Source organism: Myotis myotis, unplaced genomic scaffold, assembly GCF_014108235.1.
Source record: "Myotis myotis isolate mMyoMyo1 unplaced genomic scaffold, mMyoMyo1.p scaffold_m19_p_7, whole genome shotgun sequence".
In the NCBI taxonomy this organism is placed as follows: domain Eukaryota; kingdom Metazoa; phylum Chordata; class Mammalia; order Chiroptera; family Vespertilionidae; genus Myotis; species Myotis myotis.
Window position 1 is genome coordinate 7,134,559 of NW_023416379.1, and position 24,773 is coordinate 7,159,331.

The 24,773-nt window shown below is 40.6% G+C and overlaps 1 protein-coding gene across 1 annotated transcript in view; it reads left to right on the top strand.

Moving 5' to 3' along the window:
• Nucleotides 1-24,773, top strand: part of IPCEF1 (interaction protein for cytohesin exchange factors 1) — a 144,221-nt gene that overhangs the window by 18,537 nt on the left and 100,911 nt on the right. Inside the window, exon 2 of the mRNA XM_036316679.1 lies at nucleotides 18,959-19,001. The gene's annotated coding sequence lies outside the window, so the exon portion shown is untranslated. The remainder of the gene's footprint in view (nucleotides 1-18,958; nucleotides 19,002-24,773) is intronic.

The window sequence follows — 24,773 nt, forward strand, 5'->3', positions numbered from 1 at the left end:
AGTTCAATCCTTTGCTCTCTTCAAATTGGTCTATTTGTCATTTTATTATTGAGTTGGAACAATTCTTTATATATTCTGGATAGATATATGTTTTATGAATATTTTTTCCCAGTTTGTAGATTGCTTATTTTATTAATGTCATTTTTGATAAGCAGAAATTATTTTCTTTTTTATTCAGTGCTTTCTATATCCTGGGTAAGATATCTTTGCTTACCTCAAGATTTTGAAAATATTTTTATAAATTTATATTATACTAGAGGCCCAGTGCACAAGATTTTGTGCACTGTGTGTGTGGTGGGGTTCCTTAGCCTGGCCTGTACCCTCTTGCAGTCCAGGAGCCCTCGGGGGGTGTCCGACTGACAGCTTAAGCCGTCAGTAGGACATCTTTAGTGCTGCTGCTGCGCTCACCCTGGCTCTGGCTGAGAGGCGCAATGACCACCAGGTCCTGCATTGAACATCTGCCCCCTGGTGGTCAGTGTGTGTCATAGCGACCGGTCTTTCAGCTGTTCAGTTGATTTGCATATTAGCCTTTTATTATATAGGATTCTAGAAGCTTTGTAGTTTAAAAAATTTTTTAATCCTCACCAAGGATATTTTTTTCCATTGATTTTTTTTTTAGATAGAGTGGAAGTGAGGGAAGGAGGCAGGGAGAGAGATAGATAGATAGATAGAGAGAGAGAGAGAGAGAAATCGATGTGAGACACATCAATCAGTTGCCTCTGCACACACCCTGACCGTGACCAGGGATTGAACCTGCAACCCAAGTATGTGTCCTTGACTAGGAATACATGATATATGAGTGAATTCTGTAACCACTGAGCAATACCAGCCAGGGCAATATAGCTTTAACTTTTTTTAAATTAATTTTTTAGAGAGTGGAGAAGGGAGAGAGAGAGAGAGAGAGAGAGAGAGAGAGAGAGAGAGAGGAAAATTGATATAGGAGAGACACATTGATTGGTTGCCTCCTGCAGGTAACCCCCACTGGGGCTGGGATTGAACTTGCAACCCAGGTACATACCCTTGACTGGGAATCAAACCTGTGACTCCTCAGTGTGCAGGCTGACACTCTAACTACTGAGAAACACGGGCCAGGGCTCCAAGGAATTGTCTTTATGATCAAAATAAAATCAGATTAACTGTGTATAGACTATACACATGTAAGTGATGTGATGATTAGCAAAGGGGCAGGGTTAAGTGCCTTCTCAATGTCAGAGGAGCGTCAAGGTGACCTGGCCAGGCCACCGTGTGGAGTAGCGGCAGCACCAGGAACTGAGATGAAGCGCCAGCTCCCTGGGGCTTTCTGGCTGCTGGCTTTTCCTATGTGCACACACTTAAGACACATCGTCTTGGAGCTTGTTTGCTTACATAATTATCCATAAAAACCTTACCGACTGAAACGAGGACTGGGCTTCACAGGAACTGGGTTTAACTCAAAATATCTTTCTTTAATAGAGACAATGGCATAGACAAATCATAAAGGGGAATGTTTCAGATATTGAACAGAATAGACCTTTATAACCCCTTAAAGCATTTTGGAGGCATAATTTATATAGTGTTAATTTAAAATACTATCGATCTATTCCTTAGATTCGTTGGGACATTTGTGGCACCCATTTGCTGTTATAAAATAAATAAAAATATATGCTTAAGTGTAACTTAAATTAGATTTTTACAATTTAATTGAGCAATATTTATTTTCATATTTAGAAATTGATATATCCATTTATTGCTAATATGAAAATAAAGGCAATAAGGAGAAGTTGGGTTAAGGGACAGGGTAGATGGTGGTGCCATTCATGAAGAGGAGGATGATAACACAAAGATAATGAGTCCTTTTTTTTACGTGTTTAAGAAACTGCATTACATGAAAATGGGGGATGGCCAGTGGGCAATTGGATGGATATCACTGGAGTTCAGGATGTAGTTCTGGCTTGAGATATAGTGTGGGGCTCATCGGGAGTGGTGATGGTTAAATAAAACATAGAAGGAGAAAGTAGGAGCATGGCCAGAGCCCCAGAGAACACCAATATTTAAGAGATTAAAAGGAAGAAGAGCGGGCAGGAAGTCTGAGGAGAGACGACGACGGGAAGGTGGGAAGAAGGCTGGGAGAAAGTGGAGTCCTGAGAGCCAAGTCAAGGGAATATGGAGATGGGCTCTCGTGCTGCGGGACGTTAGTCACAAGGATTGGAAGTGCCCATTGAAGTCTGCAGTGAGAAATGCCCATGAGCTTTGATGTGAGCCTGCTACAGCCGTGAGCCTGAAATCCAAGAAACAAGGACGTGGTGAGAATTGGAGCAAAAAGCAAAATTCCTTTGAAGGAAAGGCTTCACAATGAGTAGTGAGTAAGCATGGCTTTAGCAGGAGGAATTTTTTAGAGGTGGGATTTAAAAATGGTTATGCATTGAGAGGAAAGAATGGAGACACATAATATTTAATAAATGTTAGTTTTTCATTTTTGCAAATCATATTATTTGTAAAAAGAGACACGATGTTGTAGCAAACATTAACCCCGTACATCCCTTTACAAAACTTTACTCATCTGAGACGACTTGATATACTTGTAGGGCAGTTACTTTTTTTAAAAAGTGAGAACTATGAAGAATTACATAATCCGTTCCTAATGGACCATCTTCATGTTCCTGACTTGCAGATATCACAACTAACCTTAAACTGAAAATGTTTTCACTCTATAAAACACAACAAATTAGAACATTCAAAAGTATTTCCGATTTGTGGGTAATCTAGAAATTACAAATGCATATTTCTCTCCCATTGCATTCCAATAGCAGCTGATACATTTATAATTTGTTTAGTAATGCCTTTTCCCAGAACAGAGAAGGCTGCTGGCTTTTTTATATGTGCACACATATAAGACACATCGTCCTGCTGTCATTGACCTAGGCAAGTTCGCCACACTCTACTGAGATTAAGATGAAGTATGACTTATTTTTCATTGTGTATAAAAGTCACTGATTTGTAAAAATGAATGAAGTGGTAGAATTTAAAATTCTTGGACCTCATTGGAATATGTTAGAATGGAATATAAACACATTCATCAAAACGTTTGGCCCCTCCTCAATTTTTCCCCACAATTCACTACCCTTTCTTTTCAGTCCTCTCCCCTGAAAATTGCTGATGCTTCAGGAGGGCTATTAGACTTAAAAACTCGTGGTCTTCCAGGAACCCTGGTCTTTCATTTGCACTTGTAATTTCTAGATTATCCATAAATTGGTAATGCTTTTGAATGTTCTAATTTGTTGTGTTTTACAGAGTGAAAATATTTTCAGTTTAAGGTTAGTTGTGATATCTGCAACTCAGGAACATGAAGATGGTCTGAGTCCATTTCTAATGGACTACGTAGTTCTTCATAGTTCTCACTTTTTTAAACCTCAGAATGTGACTGTATTTGGAGATAGGGCCTTTAAAAAGGTCACTGAATTAAAATGGGGCTGTTGGGATGAGCCTTAAATCAAACCTGCAATGCCTGGATCTTAGACTTTAGCTTCTAGAACTGTGAGAAAATACACTTCTGTTGTTTAAGCCACCCAGTCAATGGTATTTTGTTATGGCAGCCCTAGCAAACTGTACAAGCACCCATGTGAAATAATGTACACAGAGGGACATAAATACAACTGTGAATTCTGTATAGCATCTGCAGGAAGAGAGAACAGTGAGATATATTAATAGAGATAAAGTGAGACTTGAGGGCTTAAACAAACCTAGTTCTGAAAACTGAGTCTGACATTGACTAGAGGTATGACTTTGAACAAATACATTATTTGACATTTCTGAGTGTCAGATCTGTCCTTGATAAAATGGGTCACTCTGAGGATCACATGTGAAAGCACCTAGAATAGAGCCTGGAATTAGTATTAGCATAGTCCTTAGTATATGGATATATATTAGATAGTATATCTAGTATATAGTATGGCATAGTCCTTAGTATTGGTGTAGTTCTTATTCCATAGTATTAGTCCTCCTGCCTCTTGGCCACGGAAGTGCTTTCCTGAGAGGAGTTGATAGAGTTAGGTGAGAGCTTTTCGATAGAGGATGTCACAAGTCATATCTGGGTTTTAGTTTTGTGACTGCATAAAAATGAGGAGATTGCATTGCATTCTTGGATTGAAACCCAAGGACAGGACATGTTTTTCACTCTAAAATGTTATAGTTTTAAGAAATTGAAGGAAACAATTTTGGATGAAAAGGCAAGAAAGGAGATTCTGGGTAAGAGCCATAGTGTACACTAAAGTGTTAAGAAATGATGAGAAAAGAAGCATGGATGAGGCCAGTTGGACTGTCGTGGAGAGCTTGCTAGAATTAGATGGCAGGAGCTGGTGGGAAGGGAGAACAAGGAAGGTGGGGATGGTTTCACTGGCTGAAAGGAATGCTAGGGACAGGGAACCATTGTTGATTTTTTTAAACCAGTGAGATGTCATTTTTGTGGAAGAGTGATCTGATAATTATGTGTAGTCTGGGTAGGTACAGAAAAAGGCAGAGGCAGAAATGAAGGGAGAAGCATCAAGAAATGAAGGGAAAAGGGTGATGGTCATGGAGACAAAAAATACCTGGTGAAGAAGGCACTGCAGACATTACTAAGAGATGGTATTGTAGGTGAAGGAGATGGGAGCCCAAGTAACTGACAGGCAAGTGTGGTGAACCAGGCTACTTATTCTCAGCTGTTTTTTTTTTTTTTTCCCTCTCCTAAGAAAGCCACCAGACTGGGTCAAGGTTGGGGTGTGTCAGCTGAGTGGATAACCAGGGGCCACCTACCCTCTCATTTATTTTCTGACGATTTAAAATAGACAGACTATTAGGGTTGCCGAAGGAGGAACACACGAAGCCAAAAGGGGCAAAGAATTATGAATTTATTACATCATTTGGGTACCAGATAGACTGAGCCCCCAAATGTCGCCAGCACCCAAAGATGGAGAGTCAGAGATTTTTAAAGGACTCCAGGCGGGCTTTTTCTGGGCAGAGAATTCTCTGTGCAGGTCTGGATTCTGGGAAAGTCCAGAGGGGAGAGATAATGGTCTTATCACGGTGAATGTGGTCTAAGCAAGTGGAATGTCCATTGTGAAGTGGCCTAAAGGTCAGTTCCCATGGGAGGGGGTATCGATTCAATTATTTGATCAGACCTAACACGGATTATTTTACACATAGATAGATGGACTGTCTAGAAATGCAGACGAGGATTTTTTCTTTTCCAAATTGAAGATCAGTGGGGAATTTTCCAAGTTAATGTTTATCAACCGAGTGTGGTGCTTGGCGTCAGTAGAGAGTCATCAGTAGGTCACTATTTATGGATCTGGTCATCTCTGCCTCTTGTTTTTTAGGATTTCTGGCTTCTGACCCAACTTTTTTACTATATGAGGTTAGGAATCTTCTAATATAAACAAACTTTTACTTATGATATCTAAATAGTGATTCATTCTTTTATTCATTTATAATGTCCTAAGAGTTGGGAATGCAAAGGTCAATGAGATGCCAGTCCTCCCTTCAGGAAACTCCTGGTCTAAGGGCTGGCAAACACAAACATGAACCAGTCCATGAGACACTGTGACTGTGCAGCAGCATACCGCTGCATTCAAAATCTCATGGAGACTTAGAGTTACTAAAGCTGTTGCCGCTGATCAACAATGCCTCGCTGAAGTTAACACCACACTTAAAAAAGTATATATATATGTTTTTATTGATTTCAGAGAGAGAAAGGGAGAGAGAGAGAGGGATAGAAACATCAATGATGAGAATCATTGATTGACTGTCTCCTGCACGCCCCCTACTGGGAATTGAGCCCGAAACCCAGGCATGCGCCCTGACCAGGAGTCGAACCAGTGACCTCCTGGTGCATGGGTTGACACTCAACCACTGAGCAACACTGGCCAGTTGTTAACTCCATATTTTGAAGGTGATCTGTACATTTGGGTGTTGCAGAGTCAATAAACAGTAAAATAAAGAAACTTGAGAAAATATGGGAAACAAATAATTATTAAGCATCTACTAAGTGCCTGGCTGGAAATGGTGTCAGTTAATCCTTACAAACACCATGGGACCTTTGTAGTCACTTCACAGATGAAAAAGCTGAGACTTGCGAGAACAATAGCTAGTTGGGGGCAGGAGCATATTTCAATATGTGTCCACAGTCCTTCCACCACATCGTGTGGTTACAACTAAATGAGACAAATAAAGCACGAGGGAAAGAGGAAGTGGGAACGCTTGGTTTTGCTGCCTCTATGAAAATGAGCATATGACTCAGAGGTTTCTGACGGCAGGACCTAGTGGTTTGTGTAGTCAGGTCTGTAAATATTTCAGTTACTAGATTTGGGAGATTTTAACTCAACAACAGGTCTGGCTGTTGACCAAAATCTGGGGTAAGCATTCCTTGAGTTGGTATATAGACATGCCAGTGAGCACAATGAGGCCTCTCTGGAAGATTTCCACAGAAAAACAAGTATGATTGGATCTCATTTATTTGAAAGTTTTCTATACTATAAACTCACACACTTAGTACATAGCACAGAATCAGCAAATAAGTAAAACTTGTGAACACCCAAAAAGATGTCATAAACAACAAATAAATCTCATGCATCATACCATTTATTTCATTCAAAATGTCTTCAAGTCCAATCTGTTCATTATTGTATATTTGGTTTCCAAATCAACTGGAAGATAAAAGAAACTTTCATTAGGATTATTGAAAATAATGAGAATGATGTCTGATGAAAAAGGATTGAACAAAAAAAATAGAAAAAGCAGCTGTAGGAACTCCAAGATGTCAGCATCAATTCCTATCACAGTCAACTCCTCTCAGTGGGTCCTGGCCGTTACCCTTGTAATACACCCATTCAAGTAAGCGATGTTTTCAATGTTGACCCAGAGTCATCAATATAAGATTAAACTCATTTCATGTTATGTATCCAAATATGTAGGAGGTATACAATATGGTATACAGTATATTTATAATCCATTCAGTTGTCTAAAAGAACCACATGAAAGAAGTGTCATTGCTTAAAAGGATAAGAGCTCAGTCACCCGCAAAACCTACTAGTTATTCAAAGTGGTATAGACTCCGAGGATCGTAGATAATCTGGTGTCTTATCCTTTGCTCATGAACTCCAATTTCCAGCTACAACTTTCATGGGAACAGGGCAGGTGGCCCAGGGATGCCATCCTCCTGTTGGCGTGAAGGAGAGAGGAGACACTGCATCCCCAGGGATCCACTGTGCCTCCTCACTCTCCACTTCCCACTGAGTGGCAGGTCGGGGTGGGGTGATGAGAGAGTCTCCCCAGTCTGCCTTTACTCCCTCTTCTGGAACCTGGGAAGTAGGAGCAGTGGCCTTCTTGGGGTGGTCTCACCATATGTATGCTGTTCCTCCTACACACCCACACAAACACGCACATTCCTTTGTACAAGGTCCTCTTTGCAAACATCACTGCAGTAACTAAACATAACTGTTCAGTGTGTGGAGGTAATTACACTAACAGCCTTTTGTTTCACTTCCTTATTCTTGCTCCCTTCCCATTGTGCTGCAAGTGCCAACGCGTCTGACAAAAAACCTTAAAAAGCCTAACACACAAGGGAGAAAAAATAAACAAATAAAAGGAAGGGGCTTGGATAATTTGCAAAACAGATAATAAGTATTTACACAATCAAGTGGTGAACCAAACTACTCTCAGTCTGAAGGCGGATGTAAGGGTTAAGACTCAGGGTGAAGGATTGGGGGGAGGGCTGAGATAGGATTGGAGCCAGCAGATGTCAGACACAAATACGGAAGGGTCCAGGAGATGAGAAAAAATGGCTTTGTTCTCGCTCAGTGATAGAAATGCTGACCCAAAGGTTCTTGTTTCTTAAAATTTTATTGAATTTATTGGGGTGACATTGGTTAATAAAATTATATAGGTTTCAGGTGTGCAATTCTAAAACACATCATCTGTATATTGTATTGCGTGTTCACTGCTCCAGGTCAAGTCTCCTTCCATCACCATTTATCCCTCCTTCACCCTCTTCTACTCCCCGCATCCCCCCTTTCCTCTGTATCACTATATGTTTTGCTTATATGGGACATCTAATGAACAAAATAAACTAACAAACAAAATAGAAACAGACTCATAGATACAGAGAACAGGCTGATGGCTGTCAGAGAGGAGGGGTGTTGAGGGCTGGGTGAAAAAGGTGACGAGATTAAGCAAAGTAAAAGAAGAACGCCTCATAGACCCAAAGTTTCACAAAGTTGTTAAATGCCTTTTTGGAAATGCACATGCAGACTTAAGAAATAGACTTATTGCTTGTGCGTCTACTGTGACCTTATATTGTCAAAGGCACTAGAAGATTCATGCAGCTTCTTACATTCTCTTTATTTAAAAGAGAATGCCAATCAAGAGAAACCACCGTTCCCAAGTCACATTTGCAAACACTCTGGAAAATGGTACCTAAACAGTTTATGTTTGTCAGAGTTACACCTTCTTTTATGTCCTGGACACCCCTTGGCAATCTGAGGAAGCCTATGGACCCCTTTTCAGAAGTATAAAACAAAATGTAAAGGAATGAAATATGTAAAAACATAATAAAAACATTTGTGATGTAGTCATATATGTGCTCCTTTATTAATGCATTAAATAACAGTGTAGCAGCAAGTCTAATAACATTTTAATGGTAATGATGAGCATAAATGACATTTGAAAATAGTTGCAACAACCATAATGGGAGATGAAAACACCTGTGATTTCTACAAGAAACAAAATCACAGATGCTGCTAAGTCTTAGGTGGTTTGTTGCCAATACTTATATTTGAAGGACATATTAAATTTCGGTTAGAGATGTACATTTAGTGAAAATGTACATTCAAGTGTATGGACTCCCTGATTTCTGCCCACAGGCCCCTTGGTGTGTCCATGAGCCCTAAGTTAGGACCCCCTGGAATAGGAAAGGTGTTTCTGTAGGATTATGAGCATGGTTGAGATACATTAAGTTTTTTCAAATAAATATTTGTATATACTTCCGAATGCTGTTATGAACATCTATATTTTAAATCTTAAAATGGAAACATCATTCATTCAGTCATTTATTCATCTTTCATTTACATTCTTACTGAATACCTTCCTTGTTTTTGAAAGGACTTGAGGCAATTGGCAATATATGCATACAGCAAACATAATCTTCTATATATATAAAAGGCTAATATGCAAAGTGTTCCCTCGGGAGTTTGACCGACTTGGAGAATGAGAGTTTGATCACTTGCTATGATGTGTGCTGACCACCAGGGGGTGGTGCAGAACATGGCGAGCAGCCAACTGCAGCTGCAGGGTCCTGAGGGAGCAAGGGAAGGAGGAGGCAGAGAGGTGGAGGTAGGGGGGGAACTTGATCAGCCCCGATTGCTGACCAGGCCTAGGGATCCTACCTGTGCATGAATTTCATGCACCGGGCCTCTAGTAAAATTATAAGTAAATGGATAAGTAAATGGAAAAAGGAACAAAAGAAAGAATTAGCATGAAAAGTAAGAGGTGTCTTGGAGTGAAATTAATATACAAAATGTATGTGGGAAGGTTCTAGACCTTTACTAGAATACAATGATGAATATGGTTCTAAGTTGATGACATTCAGTGAGCAGGGTAGGAGACAATGATCACATCTGTAAAATAAAAGGAGACACCCAAATCATTCTCTGCTAAACTGGAGAGAAATCTCTTCCATAGGCCTTGTATCATAATAATGGCCTTAATCAGCTCAAGCTGCTCTAGCGAAATACCGTGGACTGAGTGACTTAAACAACAGACAAGTATTTCTCACAGTTTTGGGAAGTTCCAGATGAGGGTGCCAGCATGGTTGGGTTCTAGTGAGCATTCTCTTCCTGGCTTACAGGTAGCTGTCTTTTTTCTTTTTTTTCCTAAATTTTTATTGATTTCAGAGAGGAAAGGAGAGGGAGAGAGAGAGAGAAACATCAATGATGAAAGAGAGTCACTGATCGGCTGCCTCCTACACACCCCTCACTGGGGATGGAGCCTGCAACCAGGCATGTGTTCTGACTGGGAATCAAACTGTGATCTCCTGATTCATAGGCTGACAGTCAACCATTGAGCCATACTGGCCAGGCCAGATGGCTGTCTTCTTGCTGTGTCCGCACAGGGAGGAGAGAGCATGATCTCTCTCTTGGTTAAGGGCATGAATCCCCTCATGAGGTCTTCACCCTCACAACCTAATTACCCCTGCAGGGCCCATCTCCAAATACCTCCCCATTGGGGGTTAGGGCTTCCACATATGAATTTGGGGGCTGTACAATTCAGTCCTTAGAAATGATACGCTGTGTCATGAGATTAACAGTGCTTTTAAACACGTCCTTTGTTTCGCTGGCTCTCTTTTAGGCATTCTCATTGTACAGGAAATCAATGAAATATATTTCTGCTGGCCTAGCTTAATACAAAAATGAATTGTAAAATACCTACGGTAATTTAAAAAAATCTTTTAGAGTATTACTTATTTATTTTTTAGTACTGTCTCCTTGGAGGCCTTTAATCTTGCAATGTAGATTAGTGATTATTAATTTTTACATGTCATGGACCAATTTGAGACTCTGATAAAAGCTAGCACACGTTACACTCTGCATACAATTTTAGCGAATCATAGACGCCTCTGCGTAGTAAATAACTCTGGGACCTGGAGTAATAGCCATGCCTTCAGACATGTCCTATAAATATTGTTTATTGCAACTGAGCATCTGACTTGTACTGAGAACCAGCCAGATGGACTTAAAGCTCCTGACAAGCATGGGAAGGCAGTTCTTCGATGCTGCAGATTAAACAAAAGCGGCAATAGCTTGAAGAACAGGAAACCCGCCGGCACATTTAACAAAATGCAACCCCAGCGCTTCCAGGTTGGAGGGGTGCCTGGATCAGGCAGCTTCAGCTCTTGTTCAAAATTCTTGCTCCTTAGAGGACCTGGCACATTTCAGGCTCCCACCATTGCGTGGCCCAGGAGATAAGGGCCCAAAGGTGGACACGGCTCCCCCGCAGCCCACCACATCATTTGCCATAGCCCAGCCGAGGTCAAGCTCGAACATGAGGGATCGGGGACACCCAGGTGAATCCAGATTTTGTGGGGCCCAAAGCTAATACGATTTGAAAGGTCTTTTTTTTTTTTTTTTTTTTTTTTTTTTTAAGGAAAAATAGTACAAAATTACAAGGGGATTTGTAAGACACTTAATATTTAAAAGACATGACAGAAATGACAATAAATTTCAAATTTTAGAAAGCTGACAACATACCAGAAACAGCACATTATTCAGAAAAATAAGATAATTTTAAAATTATCTGCCTGACATAGCTCTAAATTATTATTCCCCGACCTGTTTAGCTGCCTATTCCGTTGCCTCTTTGATATGATAATGATTTTGTAAAGTCATTTTCTCTAGAGAGCATAGAAAGATAACCCAGTGTGTCCTCTAGCCTAAGTTGATCAGAATTGTTCATATTTATTGATTATTTAGGAAGACTTCTTTTGACCTCATAGTGTATTACTGATAATATAAAGTTTCAGAATTTCCCCCTCATGTTTCTTTCACCTGTGAGCTTGGAAATTGGGAAGGATTCCCCCCCAAATGTAACTGTGGTTCTGTCATTAGGAACTTTGGGTCCTTCTGCTTCCCGTAGACACAGGACCTGTTCATAGTGTAGTATGACCTCTGGCCCTGAGCCAATCGTACCTCTGGGCCAGGTGGATCGGTCAGGAGGGTGTGGTGTTACTGGAAGTTATTGCTATGCTTGCATATCTAGCAGTACCTTCAGATACAAAGGAGGGACTGTGAGCAGCTAAATCCCCCATGAATTACAAAGCAAGCATGCCTGTCTCTAGGTGTGCCCGCTCTCCGAACCCAGCCGTCCTCTGTGCTTTCTCTCTCCCAGCTTCCTGCCGGGGCCGCCAACGGCATCGCATGTCACAGCCTTTCTGTGGGAAAAACTGCTGTGAAAGTAACAGCAGCATTTCTAAGGAGCTTCTGAGATGAAGCACTGAGACAAATAGTACACCTTTTTTTTAAAAAAAAATATATTTTATTGATTTTTTACAGAGAGGAAGGGAGAGAGATAGAGAGTTAGAAACATCGATGAGAGAGATACATCGATCAGCCGCCTCCTGCACATCTCCTACTGGGGATGTGCCCGCAACCCAGGTACATGCCCTTGACCGGAATCGAACCTGGGACCCTTCAGTCCGCAGGCTGACACTCTATCCACTGAGCCAAACCGGTTTCGGCAATAGTACACCTTTGACTGTACACGTGTGTGTGTGTGTGTGTGTGTGTGTGTGTGTGTGTGTGTGTGTGTGTGTTGCTGATGCAGGTAACTTCTATAGGAACCACTCATTCTCTATTAATAAAGAAGAGACCCTTAACAGTTCTTCATTCTTTAAAGCAGGGGTGGGGAACATCCCGCCCTGGGCCGTATAAGGCCTGCGAAATCATTGAGTCTGGCCCTGCCGAGGCATTAGGGGGTAGTTAATGAAATGTTTGATCAAATACAGCAGGCTAATTTTTAAGCTGATAATTTTGTATGGCCCTCGAATGATGTTATAAATATCCAAATGGCCCTTGGCAGGAAAAAGGTTCCCCACCCCTGCTTTGAAGGAAGGTTGCTCTCCATTTCGTTTGCTTTCTTTGGGTTTGCCTCATTCTTCAGTTGAATTAACTGGGCAAAGTCTATATCTTATATGAACACAAACAGTGTGCTCTTGATTTGAGATTATATCGTTGACTATAATAACTCATAAAGTGTTTGGAAGTTTAAGTGAGCTTCTGGCTTAAGTTGTTAGTAAGAAGTTGAAGTTATTAGTAAGAAGTTCTCTACAGCCAACTCTAAAAGGGCATTTTGGGAACAGTTTGAGAAAATGTTAAATCAAAGTTGTGCATATATGAAATATCATTAAAATGCGTACTTAAATTTTTTTATAGTTCTTTAAAGGTGAGTCAGATGATCCTGAAACCTGTGTTTTCCTATTAGCAGGGAATTTTGAGTTAAACAAGCTTTGCATCCTGCCAGTTATGTCACTCATTCCCCAAATGAACACAGAAATGTCAGCCGATGACATATTCGAGACAGCCCCGGCTTAGAAATATTACTGGTCTTGTCCTCAAAAGCACTTCTGTGCCGGTTTTCAAGCGCTGAGCGGCCCATGTGAACTTTCACATTGTTCCGCACCCTAGGACCTACGCTCAACAGCTGAGATAAGAAAAGAATGCTCTTCAGAGCATTACGGCTCATTAGGGTGCTGTCCAAAATCTCACGCATGCCTGATAAAGGTAGCGGACTGTCAGGGCCTCCGCTGTGATTACAGGATCTCAATGTGACTTGTCAAGTAGCTCAAATATTAGCTCTAATCCCCATCTGTGCAGAGCGCGAAGGTTAGGCCTTGTAGACACAAAGCTGCAGACGTTGAATAACCTTGTTACACTGCAAATTTTCCAAATGAATGAAGAGAATGGAGCCGGAAACACGAGTTAAGAGCGTCTCTCTCTGGATTTCAGGATTCTGGGTGGTTTTTGTTTTCTTTTGTTAACTTTTTCTCTTGCATTTTTAAGTTTATAATAACGAAAATGTGTATTTTTAATACAAAAGACAATTTTCTTTATTAAAAAGTGTCGTAGTGACAGAGGCCAACCTTGGAGTAAGAACGTGGTGGACACAGTTGCTGAATATTACTCCGCCTCCCCCATTGCTCAAGAGTAGGCACCATTGTCAGACTTTGCTTCAACTTTGGGTTTAAAAATATGCGCATGGTAGGAGTGGCCAGTCAGAGGCTGCTCTGTGCAAGAAAGATCAAACAACTAGAAATGTAGTGACTTTATGCCAATTAGGAAGAGAAGGGGAAAGCTTCGGTGCAAAATACAGATTTAGCATCTGCATCCAACTCACCCCTCCCTCCCTCCATTGGGGGTGGGTGGGAGGGGAGCTGTCAGCCTCTTTCACTTTAATGTTACTTTGCCTTTACCCCAAACCACTGATATTCAGGTAAATAGTGCTTTGGTCAAAGAGAGGTACAGAAGGACAGTCTTCCTAGGTGCAGGGAGCTGGCACAATGAATCTCTATTCTGGGCTGTTTCTAGGCTGTGGAGTGGAGTTTTAAGGTGGGCTAGTGAGGCTGAAAGTGATATTGCCTTTGGAAGCAAAAAGCAGAGAGTGGGAAGCTGAGAGGTGACTTTTGTTCTTGGTATTCTCCTTGTCATCTTCATGTCCTCTCCCGTGGCAGGGCCCTCTCCCCTCCTCCCTCCGCCTGGCCCCTGGCTGGTCATACTCTACGGTAACACACCATCAAAACTGCTAACACCAAAGGCCTCCTTTCCTTCTTTTTCCTTCTCTTCCTCCCTCTGCTTCCCTTCATCTTCATCAAATGTATATGGCATTCACAACATACCAAGAATCAAAACACAGAAAAGTTGGGGCAGCATGAATTCTGCCTCCTTCCTAGAACTAATAATTCGGAGCATGGCACTTCGAGCCATGTCATGAGAGTCTGCCAGCGTGATCTGCAGTGCTGGTTGCAGCCAACCAACTGCTAATGTGCTTGTGCCCCTCAAAGCAGGTCGCCTCCTGGCTGGCGGAGAGAGTTCAGTGAACCGCGGAGCCGCTCAGGATGGCCCGGGACACAGAGGCAAGGCCAGGTGCATTGTGTGGGGCCCAAGGGTCCCGGGGAAGAGGGGCTCAGCTTTTCTGCAGGTGTGGTTTAGGCATTACGGACTTGACTGTGGGATTGAAGACCCCCAAGGGAGCTGGACTGGAAGAAGAGCCCTGGGGAAAGCTAAGGATGAACAAGGAGTCTGGCTGGGGTGGAGGAGGCATGGCTGTGGGCACAGAGGTTGCTGACACAGAGTCCCTGTCCTGAACCCTTCCCACCCAGTCCCCCTTCTAGACTGACTGGGTTCTGGAGGGAGAGCTCTGATCATAGCATGTACCACTGTGAGTTCTCATCAAAGTCAGAAACAGATGTGTGTATGGGGGTGTCTAGAGGAGTTGGGGGCAGCACAGGCAGCCATCTAGAAGCAGTGGGGGGCAGCTGTCCACAGAGCAGAGGACTCCAGCTAGAGCAGCAGATTTCAGGGCAGTTTCTTCATCTGTTACATGGGAGTAAAGACAGGCCCTCTTCACGGGATGGTTGTGAAAAGTGAGTGACTCATGTGTGCGCAGCTTTTAGAACATGCGGGTACAAATTCAGTCCTAGTCAGAGCTTAATAAATGTCAGCTTCTGTTATTTTCATCATTGTTAGTTTTGAGAGATCTTTCTCTCTACACTTATCTTCTACTTATTTTCAAGTGGTTAGATCGATTCTATGCGATCCAATAAAATGCATTTTGGCCACGTTCTTGTGTTTAAGCCAAGAAATTGCTTCTCAGGATGTACTACAAAAGGGTTAGATTAAACCTTAAGTAGATTGAATTTGAGCAAAGTTTTAAAAATAACTGTGAAATCTCCAAGTTGAATTTTAGTGCACACACAAAAAAATGGACAGTAATGTCACATTTTGCTCTAGAAAGACTGTGAGAATGACTAATAACACCTAGTGAAGGTTAATATAATATTGAAAGTGGTAATTTTCACAGTTTTGAACTAATTTTCAAAGACATAATTGGAATAATTTTCAATAGACGTCAGTCTTCATTTCTTAGGAAATCACAGTGATTAAGGTAACTGCAGACAGCCGTTCTTATTGTTATCTGAAGATAATAGGAGTCTGTTGAGGATTGGCGAGGAAAATGAATGATACATGTTCTATTAAAAACTTCAGAGCTGAAATACTTTTTGTCCCTCTTTCTGTCTGGCTATAATTTATGTAGTCAAGGCATAATCACCAAATGTATCTTCCTTTACTGTATTAGGCCTAGAAAACCGATTCAGATGAAGAATTAGAAGAATGCTTTTCTTCTAGGATGAAAATATAGATTCTTTCTTCTAAGGAGGTGCATAATATGCCAATTCAAAAGAAAATGATGTTGCACTTACAGAACTCTAAGGAAGTTTAAAAGAGAGTTTTGTTCCTTATTTCCAGGCTTATGTCTCTGCTTCCTTATGAAATTGAACACTGGACAAGGATAATATCACACTCATTACTGAGGCAGTTGAAATTACTCTTACTGTCAAGTGAAATATTCAGATCACTGAGTGTTAGGGGAAATGGTGCATGGATGAGAGAGTAAATGGATTTTGATCTGTCATCTCAGCTTGAGGCTTTCTGGAAGTGGTAAAGAGTTTTTATCAGTGAAAAATAACACACTTTTTCTTTGAGTTCTTTCCAAACTCAAAATGGTTTAGATAGTACATCTGAGTCTGAAGAACAGATAAGTCACCCTGGCCTGGACATGGGTGGTATTCTTTTTAAATTGCAGTATTGCTAGGAAAGTTGTCTGGCATTTATCCCCATCAGTGCCCTTGACATATAGTGTGGGAAAACCTGTTTGTGCTCTTTCTGGCTGGAGTGTCTACTTAGACATTCATGCTATCGGCTATGAACCAATTACATACACTGATACGTGAACTTTTCTTGACCCTAAGCTAAACAATACTGGGATTGTGAAGTCCAAGGGTTAAAAAAAAATCTAACTAGTTTGATATGTTAAGAAAATTTTATATAAATGCTGATTACTACATCTTGAAACAATGCTGTGTTCACTGCTTTGGAAAGTAGAAGGAAGTGACATAAAATCTTACCTGAGGAGAAGGGAAGAGCTGGTGTATTACTAGGGACACCAAATGCAAAGAAATCAACATGAACAAAAGCCAATGAGTTGACATTTAATTCAGCTAACATTCATCTACTTTTGTGTTGTTTCTGGTTTAACGATTACAATTTCAAATCATTATAATTGAAAAAATGTTTAAAGTGTAACATCGAATTGCCTTGTAATTTAACATAGGAACACTAGAACAGTATGGCACAATGTGTAGACAACACGGAGTGCAGATTGTAGGAGAGAAAAATGTCTAGATTTATTTGACATGAAAATAGAGGGCTTCTTGCTCTGTAATATTTACAATATGTCTGTGCTTAAATTTTGGCCACAGAAGTAGTCTTACTGGTTTTATAAACTTGGATAAATTTCCAGCGTGGCTCAGTTGATTGGACCATCATCCCACGCACCAGAAGGCGGCGGGTTCGATTCTGGTCAGGCTGTGGGTTAGATCTCCAGCCAGGCATGTGCAGGAGGCAGTGATAGATGTTTCTCTCTCGCATTGATGTTTCTCTCCCTCCTGCTTTTGCTCTCGATCTCTCTTCCTCCCTCGAACATCAATTTTAAGCAAAGAAGAGATGAAAAATGATTAAAAATACTTACCTCACGGCGTTGTTGTACAAACTGAATAAATTAACTCATGTCGAAGCATTTTATAAATTGCAAACTGTAGCACCAAATTTGCTTTATAGGAGACAATCATTAGGTGTTATTGAAAGAAAATGTCAGTTCAACCTATTTTGTGCTTTTCCTAATATATAAAGAGAAGGGGAAGCATTCCAATTTCACAGTGTGTACCTCTGCCAAATGTTCCCCTCGCCTAATTGTGAGGGAACAGCTAGACAAGTGTCCAGTCTGAGGGACATTGCAGAGCAACTGGCCTGGACTCCACAGAAATGTCAATCATCAAAGACAAAGGGAACTACATATACATGCCAATATGCAGAGTAGGGCAAAGGTAGGTTTACAGTTGCCTGTATGTGAAACAGTTTATTTCTGTATTAGTATTTATTCATTAAGATATTATTTCCACACAAACAACTGGAAGCCTATTTCTGCCCAACCCTGTATGCAATAAATGATCTTTGATTGAGTCCTGGATTTCAAATAAAATATACAAATGGCAAATGGCTAATACAAAGATGTTCTACATTGTAGGCCACCAGGGAAATATAAATTAAAACAAAAAACGTGATACCACTACACGTCCCATGGACTTTGGGAAATTATTATGTGTCAGTGAAGATTCGTCCTGGGTAAAAATGTATCGTCCTGGAGAGCAATGTTGATAAGGAGGGAGGCTGTGCATGTGTGGGGGACGGAGGTATGTGGGACATATCTATGCCTTTCTCTCAATTGTACTGTAAGCCTAAAACTGCTTTTAAAAAGAAATTTCAAAAAAAATCTGTGTTTTTAAAATATATGGTTTAGGCAATAAGTGGAATTATTATTATTGCTAACATGAAACATTTTCCCATGGCAAAATGCCAGGAAAACAGATCCATGTGCGTGCCTTTCAAGGTCCTGGCATGCCTCAGAGATGCTGCTGGTTCCGTTCCAAACCACCAGAATAAAGTGAACATCTCAATAAAGAGAGTTCGGTGAAATTGTTGGTTTCCCAGTGAATGTAAAAGTTATGTTTGCACAATGCTGTAGTTGATTGTGTGAGCAATACTAGCATTATGTCTAAAACAACACTCTATCCACTTTAATCAAAAAATACTTTAGCTTAAAAAATGCTAATCATTATCTGACCTGTTGGAAAAAATGACACCAAAAACTTGCTTGCCCAGGGTTGCCACACACATTGAATTTGTAAAAAATACACAAACACATAAAAAACAAACAAACACCAAAAAAACCCCCCCAAAAAACCAACAAGACCTGCAAAGAGAAATAAAGTTAAGCACAATAATGCAAGGTATGCCCGTACTTAAAGCAAAATAAAAATGTATCTTGGGGAGTGTTCAAAAGGATTAGAACATTATTTTCACCTTATATTTTAGAAAACATTTAATTCCAGGGGATCTCAGCTTAATGATTCCCTGCTAGGTTACTACCCAGGTCTTTTCTATGAGAAGAACTTTCTGTCTCATTCTGCAGGAGGGACACTGGGTAGCAGTTATAATGACGACCAAGTTACTATTTTGCTGCCACTTCGTGGGGTTGATCGACATGGAAGGATTCTGACCGCCTTAGGCAGTTGAGTTCAGGTAGAAATCTCATGACCCCTTCTTGTCTTTTTCTTGTACAGATCAGAGGCAACATAACCAGATCGAAGAAGCTCATAGCTCTAGGTATGTAATTGAAAATTCTTCAAAATTCATTTTTTAGTGATATTTATGACCCGAAGGGCCTGTATTCTACTTTGTTATTCTAATCTGTGAACCAAATCATAATAGCCTAGGTATATTTATCACTAGGTTAGGATTAATGCGGACGGAAGCTGATAGTATTGATAAATAACCAATTATATTTGATCTTCTAGATTTTCCTTGAAAATGGACTTGTGGTGGTGATTACTTTTCAGTGGGAGAGTTGTTTAGTAAAGTGATTTGTTTATGGAATTAACTTTTTTTGACCCCCTCAATGATTAGGAATATACCATAATTATCAAAGTATCATAGAATTATAATTATATGAAAAATCTATTTTAAAAGCAACTATGTGTTTAGATGCCCAATAGTAAATTGAACGCTCTACACATGAAGCATGTATTGATCTAAATTTACTAATAATTAAAAATAAAATATTTATATTTGATATAATATAAAAATAAAATAATTTTAAGATGATCCTGATTTTAAAGTAAAAAAACAATGATATGGGCAAGGGTGTAATTTTTCTTGTTATTCCTTTGATTTTCTATTTGTAAAATGATTTGAAAATAATTAGGTATTTTAGCTCCTGACTGGGAAATATATTTCTTGTTTGGTTTAACTCCTTTTTAAGATGAAATACAATCCTAAATTTGCTGGGGAACACAAGGCAAGCATTCTCTTCACAGCTCTCTATCAAGGACACATTCTTTCCCGACTCTATGGATATAACTGGAATTCTGGTATATTTTCTGAAAATATTAATATATTAATTTGAGTGCTATTTTTCTCTATGAGCCAAGCAACAACAATAATAATCACTGTTTCTCCCATTATATGCTTCCTATCACTTTAAATTTTCTTGTAACTGTCTTTGAAGCATTGTCATTGATGACCTATTAGTCACCATCATTGTTTTTGGTGACTATTGCCCTTCCATAGTTGTTAAAACCCATGGCCCTGGTGGTCTAACTCACTCTCAAAATATTAGTTTTGGTGCATACCTTAGCTGTTCAGAGGTCTTCAGATATATATTCCTATTGTTTCCACACACGTGTACTAAGGTAAGCACTTATTGATGAGACAGATTGTATAACTCAGTAAATGGGACTCCCATGTGCCTAGTCTAGTAAAGAATGCTTTATTTGCCATAATAGTTGATGTTTCATTGAGGAATTTTAAGTGATACTTTTCATACTCAAATACTTCATTGATGATTTACAAAACTGGTTACCTTAAGATATTGACAAAAATGAGTGGATTTTACCATCTTCAAAAGTTGTCAAGAAGTATTTCCAGTAAAACATTTTTCTGATCCTCAGATTTAGGGCCTCCCATCATGAAAGGTATCTAGAAAGAGGCTGGTTTGTCACCAGAAAAGGTGTGTTATGAGGAAACCCTGCATTGGTTGAAAAACTGGGTTAGATAAACTCTATGGTCTCTTGTAATATAAAACTTGATACTTCTTATGGAAGATGATAACCAACTACGCCACCCATGACCACATTAGATGACTTGAGTCTTGTTAAGCATTGAAAGCTTATCTTGAACAGAAGCAGAGACATACTATCTAATAAAAGAGTAATATGCAAATTAACTGTCACTCCCTTACTCCGTCACAAAGATGGCGGCGGCCATGGAGCTGGAGTGAGCAGGAGGTTTGGGTTGTCCTGGTGATGGAGGAAGCCAAGCTTCCTGCCTGCCCTGGCCAGCACTGGGCTCCGCTCAAGGCTACAAAGTTTCAATTATAGAAGATAAATAAATCCCAGATACCTGCTTCCAGCCGGTATGGCCTCCACTAAAGGAGGGGCTGGGAACCCGGGTTGCCAGGGGCAACCCAGGCTTCAAGCCTGACAAAGGCTACAAAGTTTCAATTATAGAAGTTAAATAAATCCCAGATACCTGCTTCCAGCCCGCGGGCATGGCCAGCCTGAAAACAGCCCTCAGCCCCTCACCCAGGCTGGCCAGGCACCCCAGCAGGACCCCTCCTCATGAAGGGGCTGTGGCCAGCCTGCAAAAAGCCCTCAGCCCCTCACCCAGGCTGGCCACACCCCCATGGGGTGAGGGTCCCCACTGGGGGGCTTGGCTAGCCTGCAAACAGCCATCAGCCCCTCACCCAGGCTGGTCAGGCACCCCAGTGGGGACCCCCACCCTGAAGGGGGTGTGGCCAGCCTAAAAACGGCCCTCAGCCCCTCACCCAGGCTGGCCAGGTACCCCAGCAGGACCCCCATCCTGATCCGGGACACCCTTCAGGGCAAACCAGTTGGCTCCCGCCTGTGCATCAGGCCTCTATCCTATATAATAAAAGGGTAATGTGAAAATTGACCCTAACAGCAGAATGACTAGGAATGACTGGTCACTATGACACACACTGACCACCAGGGGGAATACGCTCAATGCAGGAGCTGCCCCCTGGTGGTCAGTGTGTTCCCACATGGGGAGCTCTGCTCAGCCACAAGCCAGGCTGATGGCTGCCAGCACAGCGGTGGTGGTGGGAGCCTCTCCTGCCTCCTCAGCAGCGCTAAGGATGTCCGACAGCAGCTTAGGCCTGCTCCCCACTGGCAAGTGGACATCCCCCGAGGGCTCCCGGGCTGCCAGAGGGATGTCTGACTGCCAGCTTAGACCTGATCCCCCAGGGACCGGGCCTAAGCCAGCAGTGGACATTCCCCGAGAGGTCCCAGACTGCGAGAGGGCACAGGCCGGGCTGAGGGATCCCCCCAAGTGCTCAAATTTTTGTGCACCAGGTCTTAGTAGCATAATAGTGAAGAGAGCAGGAACTGAACTCGGATGGCCTGGGTTTGAATCTTGTCTCCCATACTAGCTATGTGACTTTGGTCCCATTATTTAACCCTTATGTGCCTCACTTTGCTCACTTATTAAATGGACATCATAATAGTACCTCATAAAGTTGGTGGGAAGATCTAATGAGTTAATATGAATATAGCTTCTAGAACAATATTTGGTAGGTAGTAGCGAGGTGATCAATAAATGTTAGTTACGATGGTGATGAACAAACACTACTGTCAACAGCAGAGGCATCTGTGCATCTTGGAGATTTTATGCATTTGACACTAATCCCCCAAATTTATGGCCTTTAAGAATGAAGCACAGCCCTATCTGGTTTGACTCAGTGGATAGAGAGTCAGCCTCTGGACTGAAGGGTCCCAGGTTTGATTCCAATCAAGGGCTCGAACCTCGGTTGCAGGTTCACTGCCCTGGTAGGAGTGCATGTGGGAGGCAACCAATCGATATGTCTCTCTCACATCAATGTTTCTCTCTCTCTGTTTCTCCCTCTCCCTTCCACTCTCTTTAAAAATCAATGGGAAAATATCCTCAGGTGAGGATTAAAAAATAAATAAGTAAATAAATAAAATGGTAAAATTATTTTTAAAAAAAGAATGAAGCACATCTGGCAATGATTTGTACAAATTCCCAAGAACGAATTTCTTCAGGGATCCTTATGCATTGATTGTGCTGGCTCCACCGGAAGCCCACGTGAAGGCAAAGATTGACTCTTCACTGCTCTCTGCTTATACCAACACTGCGGGTGTCACCTCCATCATGCTGCTTTCCTCACTTTCAAGGCTCCATCTTCCATCTTCCTCTCATTGCCTCCTCTCATTGTGTTTTCTGGATTCCAGATATTATAACAAGGGTCTTGCTGTTGGCATTTTTTGAGTCAAGCTAGATGTTTACCTAAAAGAAAGTCTTGAACCAGCTACTAGAGCAATCAATTGTCCTCCAACTTGATGCAAAAGCATATGAATAATTTTCATCTTTTGCATTGTCATTAAGCAATAGCGAAGGAGCCTTGTTTATAGAGTCACTCTGATATATGACAAGCATAGTTCTTAGTCCAAGAGCAAGTAGTGGGAGCAAACTTTGTATTTAGTTCTCATTCATGTGTGTTTAAATTGATGGCCTCATGGTTATTTTGAGTTCTGTACAGGATTCTTTTTTTTTAATTTTCACTTTTAAAAATTGTGGTGAAATACACATAAAATTTACAGTCTGAACTTTTTAAAGTGTGTGGTTCAGTGGTATTAAACATTCGTGTTGTTGCACGACCACCATTCCCATCCATCCCCATAACTCTTTTCATCCTGGAGAACTGAATTTTTATACCCATTAAACCATAAGTCTCCATCAATCCCTGCTCACGCCCCTGAAAACACCATTATGCTTTCTGTCCTTATGATTTTGACGATTCTAAGTATTTCCTATAAGTGGAATCATGTAGTATTTATCTTTTTGTGACTAGCATCTAGCATATTTGACTTAGCATAATATGTTCAAGGTTAATCCATGTTGTAGCATATTGCAGAATTTCATCCTTTTATAAGGCTGAATAATATTTTATTATGTGTATATACCATATTTTACCTATCCATTTATCCACTGATGGATGCTTGGGTTGCTTCCATGTTTTAGCTATTGTGAATAACATTGGCATGAATATATATGTACAAATATCTGAGACCCTGCTTTCAAATGCTTTTGTGTATACTAGTATACCCAGAAGTGGAATTGATTGATCATACGGTAATTCTATTTTTAATTTTTTGTAGAACCACCATACTGTTTTCTACAGTGGCTATACCTTCTTATATTCTCACCAACAGTCTTCTCAGAATTCTTAAATATAGATTGCTTGTCTGATTATTTTGACATAGTCCTACTGGGCAGTGAATATTGTGAAGTTTTATGTGAATACATTTTGGAAACAAGGTTACAGTTTTCCTATTATTTTTTTCCCTGCTGTGCCATTGAGAGTTATGTTCTAAGATCTATTTAATGTTAATTTATGTTCCCAGGTGATTCGGAGTGTCAGTGGACTTTTTCCAGAGCAGAAACATGTTATGCCAAGTCTCATACCTCTAATGGAAAAACAACTTGAACTCCAAGAATTTCTTGGCTGATTTTAAAATAAGCTTTATGTTAAACTCCAGTGTGCTGGCAGTAAAGGAATAGATGACCACATGTGTTTTATTCTTGAAGGCTCATAATATTTTTGCACAAAATATACCAATGTGAACAGGAATGGGGACAACTACATTACAAAGAGAATTGGCTAGCTGAAGACATAAAACTATCTAGAGGTTATTCTTTGAAACAGAAATTGCAAGCTTTTCAAATTATTGAGAGGGCAGGTTGATATTTGAGCTGTTATTTTTTCTAGTTAATAATATTTGTGCTTTCTTAAAATTGGTTCAAAAATATGAAGATAGTTTTCTAAGGGATAGGATCCAGTTCCAACACCGATAGGTATTAGTGGAAAATCTCAAAATAGTTTGAGGTGATTTCCACAAATTAGTGGGGTACCTTTCCAGACAGTATTTTTTGTTCGTTTGTTTGTTTGTTTGCATTTACTGTTTATGTACAGTGGGAGGAGAGAATAGGTGGGATGAGCTTACTCTGGGAGCAAGTGGTTTCTTGGTGACAGACATTTCATTTTCCCTTAGTTTATTATCCTCTGTAGAAATAGCAATGCTTGTCCTAGTAAAATCACCTTTTAAAGTGTCCAGAAAAGGGATTAACTACCTTGTGTGTATGCCAGTTTACATAGGAAAATTTTAAATACAACTTTAAAAAATTTAGAAAGGACTTCTGTTAATGATTAGTGAGGCACAGGAAACTCTCGTTAGTCTAGGCTAGCTGGACTGTGGTAGCAAATTAACCCCGACCTCAGTGGCTTCACACAGTAAACTTTCATTTCTTATTCACACTGCATATCCCACGCTGGTTACATGA